Raw genomic sequence first — 14998 nt, forward strand, 5'->3', positions numbered from 1 at the left:
CTCAATCAGTACAAACTGATGATTTTGATTTAGTTTCAATTTGGTTTATATGTTAATTCAGTTTGGTTTGATTTGAACTTAATGAACACCCTTACTTAAAAGGGTGGTTTGTCCTTGATTTTGTTGATATCCTAGTTTATCTCTCCAGATAATGATTTTAATTATTGGCAAGCATTAAATGTGGGTTGAGATTCTTATCAGTGTCAATATACTCAGATAAACCCCTTATAAGATGTAAAATTAAGTACATAATATTGGTTACTTACTTTTTGGATCCTCCAGTAGTACCTTGTTTTGGTGCCCATTTCTGTATTTTTATCGGGTTGCAGATTTGTACTTTTCTGCACATCAGCACAACATAGGCCAGTGTTTTTCTTGATAAACTAACTCTTATGATACTCCTGGTTATGAACTATTGTAATTGTCAACTTCTACGAGTTAGCTATATCATGCTCATAATTACCTATTAATGCTTATCTTTTCATATAGGAGAGAGGAGAACATATACCACCAGAAGATTCACTGGAAGTAGCAAGGAAGGTCAAAGAACTGTATTGTTACACTTGCTCAGATATTGTGAAGGTAAGTTAAAGATATCATTACTGGGAAAGGAGGATGCATTAGCTCTGCATCATATATTTCTGCATTTTGCATGGCTTCAAGCTCCTTATGCAAAAGATGCATCAGTGATACTAGATAAATGGAAAAACTGTCACATGTCAAATAAGCCAGTGGTCATTCATAGATTGATCAATTTCATACCACTTTCTAGCTTGCAAAAACTTAAAGTGCTCAATTTAAGTTTGTCCACAGTTATACATTACAAAATGCTGACCTTGCTATCAAACTCACATTTCCAGCAAGTATTTAATTATTTTCTTTGTTTAGAGCAATTTGATTATTTTAAGTTTAGAGTCTAATGGATGATCCAGTCACTCTTAGGTGTGTTCTATTCTTTCCCACTAGAGAATGGATGTTGATTGTTCTATACACAATTATTAAGCCAAATTGCACGTATGACTATGATAAAGAATCACCAAAGAACTTTGATGATGAATTTTGTTACTTTTCCGATAACATTACCTAATATTTTTCATTACTGTTAGGAGTTCAATAAACACGACAAGGACCCTCGTAAGTATACTAAGCGGTGGACTGGTGTTAAACCAAAGACTGGAGTATCATATACCTGTGATATTGGATATGAGCGCTTTCTTGGTCCTGAGGTGAGTATTTCAATCTAATTTTGCAACTAACCTATGTTGCATGTATTTTTCATTCTAATATAATTCTTTTAGCAAAAATCAACAAGCCTTCTTTATGAACCTTGAGGTTGTCATTGTGAATTTCTCTCCTTTATTTTTGATTGAAAAATTTTATTTTTTCAAAGTGCTAGAAGTGGTTTGTGCATTGAGCATGGTTTCATAATTCAATGGGTTACAATTAGAACAAGCAACATATATATATTTCTTCCCATGTACTAAAATTGAAATTGATCAGGTGAAGATTTGTAGTGTGTCACCCACATCCATGTCTCTTTGGGTACTAAATTAAACCAAATTTCTATTTAGTGCTAAATAATTTTCCAATTAAACAATGAGTTAATCAAGATTTAAAATATCGAGTCGTGCCAAGGTTTCAATCTCAAACCGGAACGATACAGCTTTAGTACCGTATCGTACTGTACCGATATAGTTTTGGAATTTTTAAAATATAAAAAATATTAATTAAAATAAAAAAAATTTAATCTAAATATTTAAAAATAAAAAATAAAATATTTTTTAAAAATAATAAAATAATTTTATGGATTTTAATAAAGTCTATTTAAATTATCTCCAACTATAGTTAGGATTTGATTATTAAAATCTTATTAAACCTAAATGTAAAAAAAATAAAACAAAAACGAAACCGCGACTGGCCACGCAAGCGGCCCGCACGCGGAGGCATCGTCGAGTCCACGCGACGCCTCCGATGGTATCGTCGAGCTCGGACGATGCCTCCAGTGGCATCGCCGAGGTCGCGCGACACCTCCAAAGGTGTCACCTAGCTCGTGCGACGCCTCTGAAGGTGTCTCTCGGCCGGAACGCCTATGTCGGTGCTGTGTCGGTGTTGGTCTGTCGGTGAAACGAAATTTTTCGTCGGTATCACGCGATACGGCTCAAGATTTCAATCCATGGAATTAATTAAAGATTTAAAATATGATAGTAACTATAAGTATTACATTCAGTGAGAATAAAGCGATGAAAATTTATCTTAAACCTATGATGCAATTATTTCAAACACTCATACTCACAATCTTCTTTGCTTTGTGTCCATAACTCCATATCATATACATGTATCTATTCCAATTTTCATTGTGTCAACCATCTTTTTGTTGTGGTTGATCAACCAATACTAATATTAGATATCCTAGAGAGAAAAAAGGGCGACCTGGTGTATAAAGCTCATGCTAATGCGGAGTCCCGGGATTAACGGGGTCTCGAGGAAGGGTTTATTGTACGCATTCTTATCCTGCTTTGCAAGAAGTTGTTTCCAAGACTCAAACTCATGACCTTCAGGTCACACGACAGCATAATGATTGCGATAAATGCTTTGCATTTTATGATTTGCTTACAAGCATGTAGGACTACTCATGTTTATTGAAACAAATTGTTTGTAATCAAGATTGATAGGCGATCAAGAGTGAGTCTGGAGTTGCATCAAGTGTCTTAATGGACAAGCTTGAGAAGCACTGAGTTATCTAAGTTGGGTTTATTTGGAGAACTTATTTTGATGACCTATAGAGATGTTAGGAAAACTTATACTTGTAACTAAGATTTGGGTGATCAAACTTTGTGTTAGTTTACCTAAAAATGGTGTTCTAAGCTAAACTTGTAGGTTTGCAAGTTTGATCGGCCAAAACATTTTTTAGTCAACAAAACTTGCTTAGATGACAAAAATTTTAAGTCAATCAAGTTTTGAATGTTGACATCTAAGGGTCATAATAGCTACTTTTGGGTCAGCTAGAGATTTTTTTAGCCAACCAAACATTATAAATATTATTGTTGGACCTCGTCTTAAAGTCCATTTTGGTGATTCTCTTAGCACAAGAAGTATGAAAACATTTCAATTGTTCCTTTATCTTTGTTGAAGTGACAAAGAATTGCCTAGGGGCTTGGAAGGTTTGTTCAAGATTTCATCCTTGCATTAAAACCTCTCTTTGATAATATTTCTCCTCACTTAGGATTAATATGTAGGACGAGATGCAAGTTTTTCTCTATAGATTTGTTTATTCTATTTTTGTAGAGAGAGTTAGGTGGAAATTTATGCTAAGGTTTTATTTTGTGAGATTTTATCTTAAACTATCGAGGCCAACCCTATTGCCTCCGTGACAAGGAGCAATATAGTGATTTTTATTTTGGGATTATTGCACTAGATTGATAGGCCATAAAAGTAAGAACTTAGTGTTCCAAACTACATTATATCTCTTGTTAGCATTGTGTTATTTATTTATTTTTATTTTTATTTCACTTTACATCTCTGTTGCACTCAACGCTGATCTTGATGCACACTCATCATCTATTTAACTTTTTTTTTCTCTTTCTCTAGTTAATTGCATTCAATGTTATCCTTATTACTTAAATTTAAAAAACTTAACATCCTAGAGCAATGGGTGACAATCAAGGAGATAACTTCACCAATTGTTCTCCATTATATGAAGGAATTAACTTTGCCTATTGGAGGATGCAAATGGAGATTTATTTTTGCTTGAACTTTAATATGATGATAGCCTTGAAAGAGGAATATAAAAAGCCATGAGACAAAGATGGAAATCTTATTAAGATGCTCAAATAAACTAAAAATCATAATGATGAATATACAGCTTGCAAAAAAGCCACTTATACATTGATTTATGATGTAAGAGGATCCAAAGATTTTTAGTATTATTTTTGATAATTTTTGAGTTTTTTGGTAATTTCTATTTTTTGTATTTTAGGATTTTGAGTCTGTTTAGGATTTTAAATCTGTTAACTAATGTCAAGCGGGATAATGATTATTCTGTGGGTCGTATTGATTCCATTAATCAACTGTGAATGTCGAAAATCAATCTTCTAAAATCTGTTGATTTAAAAGAATATCAGGAGATAGGGAAATAAACGGCACGGTCAAAAAATATTATTCATCAACAACTTAACCCTAACATCAAATAAACAATTATTTAAATAGACCCAAAATTTTAAGATGCAAAAGGAAAAATCCTAATAGAAAGAAAAAAAATCTTAATAGATTTAAAATCTTAAAAATTTGAAACAAACTCAAAATCTTAAAATATAAAAGATAAAAATTTTCAAAAATACTCTAAATATCAAAAAAACTCAAAAATATCAAAAAATGAAAATTATCAAAAATAATAAGAAAAATCTTCGGATCTTTCTGCATCAGTCGTCTCGAGTTAAAAAGGACTCGTCCTCGAGTTCAAAATAGTGTCAAGTGGTAGCTCAGGAGGAAGATCCTCTAGCATCAATTTCTAGATAAAATAATTTTTTAATGTATGAAACCGAACTGTGAGCCTAGCAAAGCACTGTTTGTTCTCCCCGATGCCAAACAAGAAATCCTGAGTGCATTCTTCCTCATAATGCACGTCCTGAGTTGGCCACAGCAGTGAAAAGCTTATAGCTGCTCTATGTTTCCCATTGGGCACGAACAGAAAAGGTGTCACCTTGACATTTGGATTATCACTGTGTCATAAAGCAGAATCCAACTCATCCATGACATGCTAGGCAGGCATTTCATCAATCTTTTCTTCATCTGTGAGTTTGTATGCCATCAAGCATAACCACATTGCATTAAGAACCCATCGACAAGAGGTTCTGTAGGTTCCCATTCTGGTAAACATGGTTGAAGGGAAGAGTCTATGACATGTTTACCTCTTTCAGTTATATCTGATCTGTTAACACCATTTAGAAAAGATAAATTAGGACAATATTCCAAAATTTGTACAACACTGTTTTCAAGAGGACAAGGAATATCAACCTCCAAGCTTTGCAAAGAATTGAAATCCCTTAATAGGTGTAAGAGAACATCAACAAAAACTTGGTCTAATGGATTGCTACGGATACTCAAATGTGAAAGGGATGGCATCACAACAGGTGAAAAAGCCTTTGGCAGGCCCCTGATACATCAATCAGAAAGATCAAGGCTGGTGACTATCACCAGTGAACCACCATCACCACAAAAGCATCTTGTATTGTCTGCTCCGCCAATGTCTCCACAAAATCCCAATGCCCCTTCTCCAACATTGCTAGTGAAGCGTGAGTTATAAATTTCCAGACCAGGGATAGCAGCAAGAACTACTTAGCAATTGTGTCACTACAATTGCGAAAAACAGGGTTGTTGTTTAACCAGATTGCTTTTAAATTTCTGCATTTTGGTGCTTCCTGAATAACTATTTCCGCAAGCTTCTCTTTTTTTTGAACTTCAACAACTGATACCAATTCACATTGGTTTCCAGCATATGCCCTGGAAGTCTCCTCAACTGATCCTTTTTCAGCAGTAGCTAATTCTAAAGTTTCTTGCTCTTTATTATCTGAAACTTGAGCTTCAAGAGCAAAGCAACTTTTCTTAATCATGCTTGTTTGGTGATGTAAGCACAGTTTGAGACTCTTCTGTTTCCGGCAATAAGACATTTATATACCTATTTGCTTGGTTATCAACATCTGTATTGGAAGTGATAATTTCCTGCTTCTCATCAGCTCTTACAATTGTCCCCTCTTCCTTCTCATTGTGGATATTGTTAAGTTCTTCTTTGCTTTCTTCATTATTAGCTTCTACAGAAGATACTTTGGATTCCTCTTGTTGTGTCTCAATAATTATGCTCTCACATTGTTAATTTTGGTCACCATAAATAGATAATTCTAAATTACCTTGTTTGTCAATTTCTGTAACCAGAGCACTGCTATCTTTTCTTACTTCAACATTTTATTCCTCTTTTTCAAAGTCCATATCCTTGTCATTAGAACCTCTTTCCACTTCAAGGTTTTTCTCATCATGAAAAACGTCTTGTTGATGCTTGCTTGCATCAAGTGCAAAAGTATCATCCATGAGAGGTGCTTCATGACTAGGTAGTGCTGCTAGGAAACTTCTACTTGAGCTGTTGTTGGTGTCTATGAAATTTATGGATCGCCCATATCCAAAAAAATTTGGATACTCCATCTCATCTTCACTCTCAAAACTTGGTTCATCAAAGTCATATTTTGGCGAATCATATTTTAGTGGCACATTGCCATCAGAATCTGAGTGAAGTTCATCCTTCGCAATCTTTTCTGAACGATTAGTTTGGTTGGGCTGCGAGGTGATTTCACTATTCCGAGCATCATTCTCCTTATGGCTCCAAGAATCCATGTTTGCCAAATGACTAGAAGGTCCATAACTTTGTTGCGGCAAAAATGAATCCAAGTTGCTCTGACTTCGCCTCCCATGATTATCATTATCACTATTGTAGTCATCATACTGTATAGCAGAAGAATCAACTTCACTTTTATCATCAACGGTATCAGAATATAATGAAGAAGGAAACATGCTAGGTTCATGTTCATAGTTCATACTACCGCCCTTCGACATTGTAGAGGCAGGAGACAGAATTTGGATCTCCTCCGTATAAGTCAATCTCGCATTAGGTCTCAACGCCTGACGTAATTAAAACAAAGTCTAAGTGTAGCCGAAAGAAAGAAAGTGACTTTTCATCTCCCAATCAGTAATCTTCACTTTGCCTTGTCTATCACGTGAGTGTTGCAACTGCTCCCACCACGCTTGATGTTCAGCCTTTGAGTTTGATGACAATCAATTTGACTTTCACACGATCGGGCACTTCCTCATAATAAAAAATTCTCTCCATTTCGTTAAGCCAATCAATGAATTCCTCGGTCCATAGTGTACTAGAAAATTAAAGAAGATCAACTGGAACCCGATATTGTCATACCGCTTCTCTCGACCACGGCTTTGACAATTGCGATAGGAGTTTTCAAAAGTTGAAACAGATTTAAAATAAAGGAACTTACAACCTTTAAAATCTTGCATCACTAAACGCTGGGATAATTTTGCGACTTATCTCTGTAGATCTTTAAGTATCTCGTCTTGAGTACTATGATCACGATGCAAAACTTCCTTAGTTGGAACCTGTCTATCACGACCTCGATCACAACCATGACGACCATTCATGGGATCTAGAACTCTAATACCAATCGACGTCGGATAGGATGGTGATTATCTTGCGAGTTGTATTGATTCCATTGATTGACTGCGAACGTCAAAAATTAATTTTCTAAAACTTATTGATTCGAAAGAATACTAGGAGATAGATAAATAAATGACACGGCCGAAAAATATTATTCATCGACAATTTAACCCTAACATCAACTAAATAATTATTTAAATAGATCCAAAACTCTAAGATGCAAAAGAAAGAAAAAATCCTAACAAAAAGAAAAAAATCTTAACAGATTTAAAATCCTAAAACTCTAAACGTGCTCAAAATCCTAAAATACAAAAATAGAAATGATCAAAAATACTCTAAATATTAAAAAACTCAAAATTATCAAAAAATAAAAATTATCAAAAATAGTACAAAAATCTTCGGATCCTCGTGTATCAATTTGTGACCTTTCAAAAGAATTGAATAAAAATGGTCACTACAAGAATGCTCAAGATTTGATAGGACAAGCTTATTGAATTAAAGGTGCCATTGAATTAAGAAAGGAAAGAAGGAATCTCCTAAGAAATTAACTCAATACCTTCATGAAGAATGAAGAATGGAGAAACCGTGGCAAAATGCATATTTAATACAAGTAAATCATCTAGGGAGTTGATATAGAATGCACTCAAAAGATTTCTTAGAACTTCAATGTGGAGTTCAATGGTGGATCTAGCACATTCAAGCTGGAAGACATTTTGCATCGTGTAGCTTTATGAAAACTTGAAAGTAAATATGAAGAGATCAAGAAAAGAGATATTTACAGCTAGAGAAGGCAAGGCCATCATCATCATTATTGCCCTCTTTATCAAATACTAATGAAAATGACGTTACACAAATTGCCAATATGGTGAAGAAAAAGATTGGACATAAAAGATTGAGCAAGGAAGACAAAAATAGAAGATGATGCACACAAGATGAGAAAATAAAATAAGATGGAAGCAAAGAATCACATGTTACAAGTGTAATAAGAAACGGCATATCAAAAGTGAATGCCTAAAATTGAATAGGAAAGAAAAGTAAGAAAAGGGAAAGAGAAAAAGTTACAACTACTTGGGATGATAACAAACATCGAGTCATCCATTGATGAAGGCACCATAAAACTTTTCTCGGCAATTACACATGAAAAAGAAAGCCTACTTGAAGGGAAAGAGACTAGTGCAATGAAAGCGACTTCACGGTAAATGACTTATCTAATGATGAATTTCTAACTTAAGGAACTAACAAAGTTTGAGAATAAGATCAAGGCATATAGAAAGTATTGAAAGACGAAGGTAGATTCCTTTTATATGGCATGTGAACATGTTGAACAACTTGAACTTAAAAATGAAAATTTGAAATTTCAACTTTATGAGATGAAGACTATTCTAGAAAGGATTAACAAATGCTCCAAATATCTTGTTATAATGTTACAAGGCCAACGGGTAACAAATAATAAGGTTGCTTTGGGTTAAAAACTAAAATAACAAGAAAAGGTCGACACATCTCTCATTATTAGGAGTTAACCAAAATGTCAAAAATACATCTTATACACCTTTCATGCATAGGGATGTCACTAGAGTACTTAAAGGTAGAACAATAGTTAAGGTATGGTTCCTTGAGGAATACCTAGTGAATCCAATTTGTTAAAATTTATTTTGTATACCCAGATTCATTGTTTTATCATATTGGATGAGTTTAGGGTTGACCAATAAATTTTGGTTCATCCTTTGTGAGTTGGTGTATCTAATTAGATCCCCTCATGCAAATTTGTATTCATGTTATATAATTTTATTTTCCCGAGGAGGATGTATAACATGTTATTTTTTAATATGATTTAATATATGACCATCAGGCTTAATTTATTTGCTTACCATGCCTAATAATATTAATGCTTGAATAATATTTAGATGTATTTTAGTTGTAGTTCATGATTTTTCCTACATGAATTAAGAGAGAATTCATGATACACTCGAGCTTAAACTTGGATTTTTTATAGCTTATCATTAATCATCATGCTAACTTTCATACTTTTGTGATATATATACTATTGGGTTGGCTTTCATGCTAAATTGTATTATAACATATTTTCATACACTTAGCTCATAATATATTTTTGCCACCAATTTTGTTCTGCATATTTCATATATTTGTTATGTCAATTGACATTATGTTTTATTATCCACATCTACTTAGATATTATTACATGCAATTTGAACATAATTCATGATATTTAGCACACACTTGACACATGATATGCATTCGATGACTATATGACATCAAAATACCCATCCTCTAAATTTTGTAGTACTTAGAATTTTTTCTAATATTTTCTAAAGGTTATTAAAATTGACAATTGAATGTTGAATTTTCTAGATTTTTGGTTTGCCACCATTGTTTTTGCTAGACTAAAATTGCTCTATATTCTTATAGAAGCTTTGTTTTAGCCAATCAAACATATTTTTAGTTGATCAAAACTAATTTAATTTTGTTACTCATTTTTAGTCAACCAAACATATTTTTAGTTGACTAAACCTATGTAGTTTGACCTAGAATGCCTATTTAACCTATTTAGAGGAGTTTTTGAGCTTTTGTTGATTTTTTTTTATTTGTTTGGCATCCTTGCATATATTGACTGTGTGGGTTCAAATTTATTATGGCTATGCTTTATTTAAGGGGTCAAGTATGTACAAATACTTTTCATAATAAAAGAATACCTAATTACTTTGATGACCATGTTTATCTATTTTATCATTTTGCTTAACTCTTTACATGTATGTGACCATTCCTTGGGTGATGTTACTTGAGAATTGAGATGATGCAAAACTTTAAGGTCATGGCTAGTGATGTTTATAGAAATGCTTATAATTATGTTTCTTGTTCTTCTATTATTATTCATGATTATGCTATGATGTTATCACTATGCTCATTTTGTTATTTGTTAAGTTAGAACCTCCGTTGATTAAAACGTAGTCACCTCAAAGATAGTTTGACTCAACAAGCGATGTTTGTACAGGTTGAGGGGAGCTTTGGATTGTTAATGGATTTTATGCTAATTTAGTTTACTTAGTCCCTAGCTTAGATTGGTTGACATATCAAGAAAGGGGACACTTTTGGGAAATTGATTCCTCCTTTGTGGTCATGTTTGATCACAAAGTTTTGATCTTTGACAAGCACAAGTCATTGTATTTGATTATTTGTTTGCAAGTGTGTAATATTACGTATATTGATTTAGAAGATTATTGGAAACATAATCAAACTTGATAGTTAGGTGATCAAGAGCAAGTGTAGAAATGCTTGGAACGCCTATGGTTTGAAATCTTGTACCATGCCAATCGGAACGTATCGTTCTAGTAAATCACCGAAATTCGATACTACTCAACACCAAAATTCAAAATCTCGAGCCGTGTAATAGTTTTGATCTTTGACTGGAAAGATATTGTTCTAGTATGGTGTCGATGCTTTAATGCATGGTGTCGATGATACATTGGAGGTTGAAGAAGAAAAGGAGATAAAGCAAAGAAAAGAGATTTTGTCTGTGCTGAGTGATGTCAAATTTCGATAATTTATCGGAATGATATATTGCTCAACCATTTCACTCGACATGGTATAAAATTTAAAATCATATTCGGCATAGGCAATCTCTCTTTCCTATGATTCATCTCTTTCCTTTTGCTCTAATTCATTGTCGTCATCATGTATCGAAACATTGGCATGATATCGAAATAGTATCATTCAAGTCAAAAACCGAAACATTGATATGGCTTGAGATTTTGAACCTCGGGAGCATTTATCTCCATGATGGATCAAACTTGAGGAGCACCAAATCAATCCAAAACCTGTAAATCTTTTGGGGTTTTTACAAGTAGAGAGTGTAGGGTTGGGATGGTACATAGGGAGCTTATTTAGGCGACTTATGAAGGATTTAGGGAGCCTAGTATCAGTAGATAAGATTGGACAACTAAACTTTGTGTTGAGCAACCAAGAATCGTGTCCTAGAAGCCAAACATACAACTTTGCAAGTTTGGTTTGTCAAAACTTTTTTTTTTTATTGAACAAAACTATCTTAGGCAACCATAATCTTTGTAAGTCACTCAATATTTGAATGTTGGCTTCCAGCATCATAACATCTAGTTTTGGGCCAATTAGAGACCTTTTTGGGATGATACAATTTTAAAAATATAACTATTGAGCCTCTTTTTAAAGTTGATTTTGATAATATTTTTGGCATAGAATAAACATGGAAACATCAAAATCATTCCTCTCTTCACTGAAATGCCAAAAAATTACTAACAAGCTTTGAAGGATTGTTTAAGATTTTATTCTTACATTAAAAGTTGTCTTAGGTAACATTTCTTCTCACGTTTCTCATGTGGAGTTAGATTTCTATCTTGTAGGGTGAGGCATGAGGTATTCTCTTTTTTCTCTTCATTGTATTATTTTTTAAAGAGACTTAAAGGTCAGTGGAAATGCCAAAGGCAAGGTAAGGCTGCGATTAGGTGCATCGGGCTGCCCTTTTTTTTTGTATTATTTTAAAGAGAGTTGAGTGGAAATTCCATCGATTGGGTTGGGTCGAGGGCTCATCCTTGTGAGGTCTCATTCTCATGAGGTATTATCCTCAGTGAAGCTTTCTCCATTGCTAAATTCCAAGGAACATATTAGTGATTTTTGTTTTTAGATTGTCACACTGGAGCAACAAGTGTTTTAAACCACATTATATCTCTTGTTAGTGTTGTGTTTTTTCTTTTATTATTTTATTTTCACTTCATATTATTATGGCTTTGATCTTGATATGTGCATATATTGCTAACAATTATTTGAGTTTTATATGTACAAGAAAAATACACTAGCACTTACTCGTTCTCCTCCTCTAGCTAGTGTTATTTGACCCTACGTATTTTATCTTGGTAAGAAGCCAAGTCCATTTTAAGGCGAGATGTAGCTTTCAGTCTATCAAAATTAGGAATTATTTTATATGTTTAAGTCTATTGAGTTTAGGGTATTGTTAGGTGTACTAGAATTAGGGAGTTATAGATTGGTTTCTAAGTAATTCTACAATTATAAGTATGGTTCCATATAAACACGTGAAAGGGAAAGAGAGCAAGATCACAATCTCACATGTATTATTCATGTTTCCTTCCAATAGCTACCTCAATCTAACTATCTCAATATGAATATTACTTGTGGTATAGATAACCTTGTATCTTGAGTTTGATAACGATGATGATGATGACAATTAGCATCAAAACCTTGCTTTCTAAGAGTTGCATTGTCATTCCACCACGATGGTTAAAAATACGGATACACATAAGCCATTTGGGCAACTTCTTAACATTCTAACAATTCTAAGCTTTTTAAATCAAAATAATTAATTTTCAAGTTTAAGTATCTCTAGCATGTAAATAAATGAATATGAAATTGTATATTATGAAAAATTATTTGTTTCTCTATTATGGCAAAAGGTGATACCCTCACCCCGTGGCCTCTCTATTATTGTCTGAAGCGATCTGGAAAGAAGGTAAATCACGGAAGGTTTCGTCCTGGCCCAGTGGTCCACTACATGAGAGAGTGAGGCAATCAGTGGGACATTTCGAACGCGTTGGAAATCGACCCCTAGACCTTATTATAGTAGTTCCATGCAGAAACCAACTAAGCCAGCCCATGGAAGAGACCTTATTGTTTCTCTATATTTTTAGGCTTTGAGGATGAGACCCATGAATTCATTCTCAAACCAACTTGCATGTTGGAATGTCATAGTCCAGTAATGAAAATGTATTTTTGTCATTGAAAGACTAAAGCAAAAAAAATTAACTAGAAGGTGGTGAAACGTAAATATATACAGGTTGTGTAATAATCATGTGCATTATATCAACTAAAAGTTCGCATTATATTCTCTTCCTATATTCTTTTACAAGGGTAGAGATGACAATGGGATGAATATTAGTGGATACCCAAGATTTTCAACCCATTTAAATTGGCATTTGTACTTATTAAATTGATTCGGGACAAATTAGGGAGAATAGTAAAATCCCAGATGCATGTGGTATGGGTTTGAGTCTAAAGAATCGAGTAGAGTACCTAAAAAAATAGAAAATATGTAAATTAAAATTCCTAACCACTGATTTTTCTATTTGATAACTAGTGAAATTTTGGCAAGTACTCATAGGTATTCTACTCATTTATTCAGATATGGGTACCCCGATCCTTATATTATGGAATGGGTATGGGTTGTCATAGGATAGATACAAATATTAAGCATCTCAGTGGGTACGAGTAGCTAAAATTTTGTGGGTAACTCTGTTGGTTGCTATTTACATAGAAGGGTCGATATGGGCATAGTATCTACTGCAAATTTTGTGGGTACCCTATTGATTTATATTTACATAGAAGGGTCGATATCGGCTAGTATCCATTGCATGCAAACACTTTGTCACAAGTCATCCATCCCAAGATGCGGAGAGCCCTCTCTGATTGTATCTTCATGTTGGGAATAGCCCGATGCATCTAACAATAACTGCTTACCTGGTAGAGAAATGCCTACTTTACATAAGCCTTCAAAGGTTCCTACTCTCCCTTATGGGACTAGGGATGGATGGAATTGATACTTCAACACAGTGCACAATTGCATAACAGTCATGCTTCAACATAAATACCTTTTAATGTGTTATATAACACTCTATGTTGTGCATATGAAAATTCGCAGCAGCCTTGAGTTATACCGGTATCAGTATGTTTTAGTGCTCATTACACATTGTTATACGTAATTTTTGACATTTTCCTCTTATACTCTCGTATTTTGTAGATCTTTTTTCATCCTGAGATTTATAGTAGTGATTTTAGCAGTCCTTTACCTTCTGTCATTGACAAGTGCATCCAGTCGTCGCCAATTGACACTAGAAGAGCTTTGTACAAGGTTAGAATTGTCTTATCCAACTGTTCAAGTCTCTTCTTCCTGTAACTTCACGTTTCTTCTGTCCTCAGAACGTGGTGCTGTCTGGAGGATCGACCATGTTTAAGGACTTCAACAGGAGATTGCAACGAGATTTAAAAAAGATCGTCGACACTAGGATTTTAGCCTCCGCTGCCCAGCTTGAAGTTGTAAAAGTAGATATTCTTACATTCTTTTTCAAATAATACCTGTTCTCAAAACTCACTGTGCTTTATTATTCGTCTGCAGTCTCAGCCAATTCAAGTTAATGTTGTGAGCCATCCGATCCAGAGATACGCAGTTTGGTTTGGAGGTTCTATACTTGCCTCTACTCCTGAATTCTATGGGGTACTTATCTCTCCACCTCATTGTTTGGAGTCGACTGCTCCTAACCACAATATGAAATATTGAAGAAAAAAAATAATAAAGAATTCGTTACAAATATCTAAAGAATTTCGACTGTTTTCTGTTTTGATAGTTAATTTAGTGCAAATGAAGCCAACATGAAGCAGGGTTTTGTGTTTTCATTTAAACCTACATACGCGATACATTGCTTCGTTCAGTTCCAATCAAGGCTTTTTAATGGTGGTTCGATTGATCGTGCAGGCTTGCCACACCAAAGCAGAATACGAAGAGTATGGAGCCAGCATTTGCAGAACTAATCCTGTCTTCAAAGGAATGTATTGAGATAAGAAAATGGTCACATTGATCAGGTTAAAGCTGGTTTCTTACTGCTAAGCAACTAGCAACAGCTGTTTATCGGATGGTGTTTCTGTTTCGAGTACCTCACGTTTAAGGGCAATTTATCTCTCATTTTTTTGCCAAATTCAAATATTAGAGCCACAGTTGTATGAAGTATTGAG

At 34.1% G+C, this 14998-nt stretch overlaps 1 pseudogene; it reads left to right on the forward strand.

Moving 5' to 3' along the window:
- Positions 1-14990, forward strand: part of LOC141846293 (actin-related protein 3-like) — a 28521-nt pseudogene extending 13531 nt beyond the window's left edge.
- Positions 14991-14998: the final 8 nt, after the last annotated feature.

This window comes from Curcuma longa, chromosome 15 (genome assembly GCF_044706935.1).
Source record: "Curcuma longa cultivar G26 ecotype Majalengka, Jawa Barat chromosome 15, ITB_CL_G26_1.1, whole genome shotgun sequence".
NCBI classification, from domain to species: Eukaryota; Viridiplantae; Streptophyta; class Magnoliopsida; order Zingiberales; family Zingiberaceae; genus Curcuma; species Curcuma longa.